We start from the raw sequence: 6,704 nt of genomic DNA, 5'->3' as shown, positions 1-6,704 counted from the left end.
ATTGTTGAGTAGAGTGAAAATAAACACCTCAGTCTTGATCTGTAATCAGAATGTATTTAATCAGATTGATAATCTTTGCATGTAAACACAGCCAGTGAGAGGTGGGCTACTCGTCATTTCCAGAGCTGTCCTGCTTTTTTAACCCTTCTATCCCGTTCCAGGTCAAAAGTGACCCTTTTCAGGTTTGAGTGCCACTTGATCATTTTTCATGATGCTTGACTTCCTCAACAGTGATGATCTGGACTAATTTGATGTTTTATGAAGATGCTGTTCAGGGTCAAATTGGAACCTGTAGCTCAGAGCAGCAGTGCACAGTTCAGCGGGTTAAAATAAGATAATCCTTTATTAGTCCCACAAATGGGGAAATTCTCTGTGCTACAGCAGCAAAGGGAGAGCAAGGCACTCAAAAAAAGAGAATTTACCAAACAAGATAATTAACTTTGTTACTTAACAGGGTTTTACAGTTTACTGGTCACTATGTAGACAATATATATATATATATATATATATATATATATATATATATATATATATATATATATATATATATACATATACATATATATATATATATATATATATATATATAATACTTAAAGTAAAAAGCAAGATAGAAGTACATTATCCTACACAAACACAAACAATATAAACAGTTATAAATAAATAAAAGCAAAAATATTTACACTGTAAGGGTAATTTTACCTGTATTTTACCTGAACTTCACAGTTTTACACATGGGGTACTGATTTATGTTACCCAGGGATGGTGAGGAGTTAAAACACACACACACACATCTTCTAAGCCGCTTCTCCTTCTGGGTCGCTGGAGCCTATCCCAGCTGTCATTGAGCGAAAGGTAGGATACACCCTGGTCAGGTCGCCAGTCCATCACAGGGCAGACAGACAGACAGACAGACACATGAACTCGCTCATACCTAGGGGCAACTTAGCACGTCCAAACAGCCTGACTGCACGTCTTTGGACTGTCGGGGGGAACCAAAGAACCCAGAGGAAACCCACGCAGACATGGGGAGAACATGCAAACTCCACACAAAAAGGACCCTGGTCACCCGGTCGGGGACTCGAACCCAGCCCCTCCTTGCTACCCACGACGCCACTGTGCCACCCGAGTTATATAAACATTATAAATAGAAAAGCAAATCCTACACTATAAAGATATTAGAGTGTTCCACATTCAGGCCGGATAGGATTACGCTAAGGGCCTGACTTGGCCTGCGGGGCTCGTGTTTGCCGCATGGGTTTTACACACGCAGTCGATGTATTGCTCTGTCACACACACAGTCAGAAGGAATGGAAAGCATGATCCAGACCAATCGGCGAAGGGGCAGATCAAGTTCATGACAATAAACTTAAATATTTTGTGCGAGCACATTCGGTCGCTCTCCTTCTCACAGACACACTCAACTCATGTTTGTACATGATTTACAAGACGCTGGTAGTGAAATGGAAGAGGTGTCTGAAACTGAGGACGGTGCTGAACACATGAGAGTTTCATTCATATGTGCAGAGAAATGCTGAAAAGGGGAGACAGGGTCAAAACTGATGCCCAGAACCCAGTGATTTAAATTACAGTTTTGCATAGAACCTTTTAGAACAGGGTACTGCTGTTTCAGTGTTTAGCTTTTATACAACAGAACCGTTTTTTACTGCTACTGAGAGCTGATTGGTTGGCATTACTGCTACTGAGTGCTGATTGGTTAGAATTACTGCTACTGAGTGCTGATTGGTTAGCATTACTGCTACTGAGTGGTTATTAGTTAGCATTACAGCTATTGAGGGCTGATTAGATAACATTACTGCTGCTGAGGGCTGATTGGTTAGAATTACTGCTACTGAGTGCTGATTGGTTAGAATTACTGCTACTGAGTGCTGATTGGTTGGCATTACTGCTACTGAGTGCTGATTGGTTAGAATTACTGCTACTGAGTGCTGATTGGTTAGCAGTACTGCTACTGAGTGGTTATTAATTAGCATTACAGCTATTGAGGGCTGATTAGATAACATTACTGCTGCTGAGGGCTGATTGGTTAGAATTACTGCTACTGAGTGCTGATTGGTTAGAATTACTGCTACTGAGTGCTGATTGGTTGGCATTACTGCTACTGAGTGCTGATTGGTTAGAATTACTGCTACTGAGTGCTGATTGGTTAGCAGTACTGCTACTGAGTGGTTATTAATTAGCATTACTGCTACTGAGGGCTGATTAGATAACATTACTGCTGCTGAGGGCTGATTGGTTAGAATTACTGCTACTGAGAGCTGATTGGTTAGTGTTACTGCTACTGAGAGCTGATTGGTTGGCATTACTGCTACTGAGTGCTGATTGGTTAGAATTACTGCTACTGAGTGCTGATTGGTTAGAATTACTGCTACTGAGTGCTGATTGGTTAGCAGTACTGCTACTGAGTGGTTATTAATTAGCATTACTGCTACTGAGTGCTGATTAGATAACATTACTGCTGCTGAGGGCTGATTGGTTGGCATTACTGCTACTGAGAGCTGATTGGTTAGTGTTACTGCTACTGAGAGCTGATTGGTTGGCATTACTGCTACTGAGGGCTGATTGGTTAGTGTTACTGCTACTGAGTGCTGATTGGTTAGCATTACTGCTATTGAGCGCTGATTGGTTAGTGTTACTGCTACTGAGAGCTGATTGGTTAGTGTTACTGCTACTGAGAGCTGATTGGTTGGCATTACTGCTACTGAGGGCTGATTGGTTAACATTACTGCTACTGAGCACTGATTGGTTAGCGTTACTGCTACTGAGTGCTGATTGGTTGGCATTACTGCTACTGAGCACTGATTGGTTAGTGTTACTGCTACTGAGAGCTGATTGGTTGGCATTACTGCTACTGAGGGTTGATTGGTTAACATTACTGCTACTGAGCACTGATTGGTTAGCGTTACTGCTACTGAGTGCTGATTGGTTGGCATTACTGCTACTGAGCACTGATTGGTTAGCGTTACTGCTACTGAGTGCTGATGGGTGAGCATTACTGCTACTAAGAGCTGAGTGGTCAGCATTACTGCTAGTGAGTCCTGATTGGTTGGCATTACTGCTGCTGAGTGCTGATTGGTTAACATGACGGCTACTGAGAGCTGATTGGCTGGCATTACTGCTACTGAGAGCTGGTTCGTGGGCATTACTGCTACTGAGTGCTGATTGGTTGGCAATACTGCTACTGAAGGCTGATTGGTGAGCATTACTGCTACTGAGTGCTGATTGGTTAGCATTACTGCTTTTGAGCGCTGATTGGTTAGTGTTACTGCTACTGAGAGCTGATTGGTTGGCATTACTGCTACTGAGCACTGATTGGTTAGCATTACTGCTACTGAGTGCTGATTGGTTGGCATTACTGCTACTGAGCACTGATTGATGAGCATTACTGCTACTGAGAGCTCATTGGTTAGCATTACTGCTACTGAGAGCTGATTGGTTGGCATTACTGCTAGTGAGTCCTGATTGGTTGGCATTACTGCTGCTGAGTGCTGATTGGTTACCATTACTTCTACTCAGGGCTAATTGGTAGGCCTTACTGCTACTAAGAGCTGATTGGTCAGCATTACTGCTAGTCAGTCCTGATTGGTTGGCATTACTGCTGCTGAGTGCTGATTGGTTAGCGTCACTGCTACTGAGTGCTGATTGGTTAGCATTACTGCTACTGAGAGCTGATTGGCTGGCATTACTGCTACTGAGAGCTGATTGGTTGGCATTACTGCTACTGCGAGCTGATTGATTAGCATTACTGCTACTGAGTGCTGATTGGTTAGCATTACTGCTACTGAGCGCTGATTAGTTAGCAGTACTGCTACTGAGAGCTGATTGATTAGCATTACTGCTACTGAGGGCTGATTGGTTAGCATTACTGCTACTGAGCGCTGATTGGTTAGTGTTACTGCTACTGAGGGCTGATTGGTTAGCATTACTGCTACTGAGCACTGATTGGTTAGCGTTACTGCTACTGAGTGCTGATTGGTTGGCATTACTGCTACTGAAGGCTGATTGGTGAGCATTACTGCTACTGAGTGCTGATTAGTTGGCATTACTGCTACAGAGTGCTGATTGGTTAGCGTTACTGCTACTGAGTGCTGATTGGTTGGCATTACTGCTACTGAGTGCTGATTGGTTAGCGTTACTGCTACTGAGTGCTGATTGGTTGGCATTACTGCTACTGAGCACTGATTGGTGAGCATTACTGCTACTGAGAGCTCATTGGTTAGCATTACTGCTACTGAGAGCTGATTGGTTGGCATTACTGCTAGTGAGTCCTGATTGGTTGGCATTACTGCTGCTGAGTGCTGATTGGTTACCATTACTTCTACTCAGGGCTAATTGGTAGGCCTTACTGCTACTAAGAGCTGATTGGTCAGCATTACTGCTTGTCAGTCCTGATTGGTTGGCATTACTGCTGCTGAGTGCTGATTGGTTACCATTACTTCTACTCAGGGCTAATTGGTAGGCCTTACTGCTACTAAGAGCTGATTGGTCAGCATTACTGCTAGTCAGTCCTGATTGGTTGGCATTACTGCTGCTGAGTGCTGATTGGTTAGCGTCACTGCTACTGAGTGCTGATTGGTTAGCATTACTGCTACTGAGAGCTGATTGGCTGGCATTACTGCTACTGAGAGCTGATTGGTTGGCATTACTGCTACTGCGAGCTGATTGATTAGCATTACTGCTACTGAGTGCTGATTGGTTAGCATTACTGCTACTGAGTGCTGATTGGTTGGCATTACTGCTACTGAAGGCTGACTGGTGAGCATTACTGCTACTGAGAGCTGATTGGTTAGCATTACTGCTACTGAGTGCTGATTAGTTGGCATTACTGCTACAGAGTGCTGATTGGTTAGCGTTACTGCTACTGAGTGCTGATTGGTTGGCATTACTGCTACTGAGTGCTGATTGGTTAGCGTTACTGCTACTGAGTGCTGATTGGTTGGCATTACTGCTACTGAGCACTGATTGGTGAGCATTACTGCTACTGAGAGCTCATTGGTTAGCATTACTGCTACTGAGAGCTGATTGGTTGGCATTACTGCTAGTGAGTCCTGATCGGTTGGCATTACTGCTGCTGAGTGCTGATTGGTTACCATTACTTCTACTCAGGGCTAATTGGTAGGCCTTACTGCTACTAAGAGCTGATTGGTCAGCATTACTGCTAGTCAGTCCTGATTGGTTGGCATTACTGCTACTGAGAGCTGATTGGTTGGCATTACTGCTACTGCGAGCTGATTGATTAGCATTACTGCTACTGAGTGCTGATTGGTTAGCATTACTGCTACTGAGTGCTGATTGGTTAGCATTACTGCTACTGAGCGCTGATTAGTTAGCAGTACTGCTACTGAGGGCTGATTGGTTAGCATTACTGCTACTCAGCACTGATTGGTTAGCGTTACTGCTACTGAGTGCTGATTGGTTAGTGTTACTGCTACTGAGTGCTAATTGGTTGGCATTACTGCTACTGAAGGCTGATTGGTGAGCATTACTGCTACTGAGAGCTGATTGATTAGCATTACTTCTACTCAGGGCTGACTGGTAGGCCTTACTGCCTCTGAGTCCTGATTGGTTGGCATTACTGCTGCTGAGTGCTGATTGGTTAACATGACGGCTACTGAGCGCTGATTGGTTAGCATTACTGCTATTGAGAGCTGACTGGCTGGCATTACTGCTACTGAGAGCTGGTTCATTGGCATTACTGCTACTGCGAGCTGATTGATTAGCATTACTGCTACTGAGTGCTGATTGGTTAGCATTACTGCTACTGAGCACTGATTGGTTAGCGTTACTGCTACTGAGTGCTGATTGGTTGGCATTACTGCTACTGAAGGCTGATTGGTGAGCATTACTGCTACTGAGAGCTGATTGGTTAGCATTACTGCTATTGAGAGCTGATTGGCTGGCATTACTGCTACTGAGAGCTGGTTCATTGGCATTACTGCTACTGCGAGCTGATTGATTAGCATTACTGCTACTGAGTGCTGATTGGTTAGCATTACTGCTACTGAGCACTGATTGGTTAGCGTTACTGCTACTGAGTGCTGATTGGTTGGCATTACTGCTACTGAAGGCTGATTGGTGAGCATTACTGCTACTGAGAGCTGATTGGTTAGCATTACTGCTATTGAGAGCTGATTGGCTGGCATTACTGCTACTGAGAGCTGATTCGTTGGCATTACTGCTACTGAGCGCTGATTGGTTAGCTTTACTGCTACTGAGTGCTGATTGGTTAGCATTACTGCTACTGAGCACTGATTAGTTAGCAGTACTGCTACTGAGAGCTGATTGATTAGCATTACTGCTACTGAGAGCTGATTGGTTAGCATTACTGCTACTGAGAGCTGATTGGTTAGCATTACTGCTACTGAGAGCTGATTATTTAGCAGTACTGCTACTGAGAGCTGATTGGTTAGTGTTACTGCTACTGAGTGCTGATTGGTTAGCATTACTGCTACTGAGAGCTGATTGGTTGGCATTACTGCTACTGAGAGCTGATTGGTTAGCATTACTGCTACTGAGAGCTGATTGGTTGGCATTACTGCTACTGAGAGCTGATTGGTTAGCATTACTTCTATTCAGGGCTAATTCGTAGGCTTTACTGCTACTAAGAGCTGATTGGTCAGCATTACTGCTAGTGAGTCCTGATTGGTTAGCATGACTGCTACTGAGCGCTTATTGGTTTCCAT

Source organism: Pygocentrus nattereri, chromosome 5, assembly GCF_015220715.1.
Source record: "Pygocentrus nattereri isolate fPygNat1 chromosome 5, fPygNat1.pri, whole genome shotgun sequence".
Classification (NCBI taxonomy): Eukaryota; Metazoa; Chordata; class Actinopteri; order Characiformes; family Serrasalmidae; genus Pygocentrus; species Pygocentrus nattereri.
Note: the sequence above shows the minus strand (reverse complement) of the source record.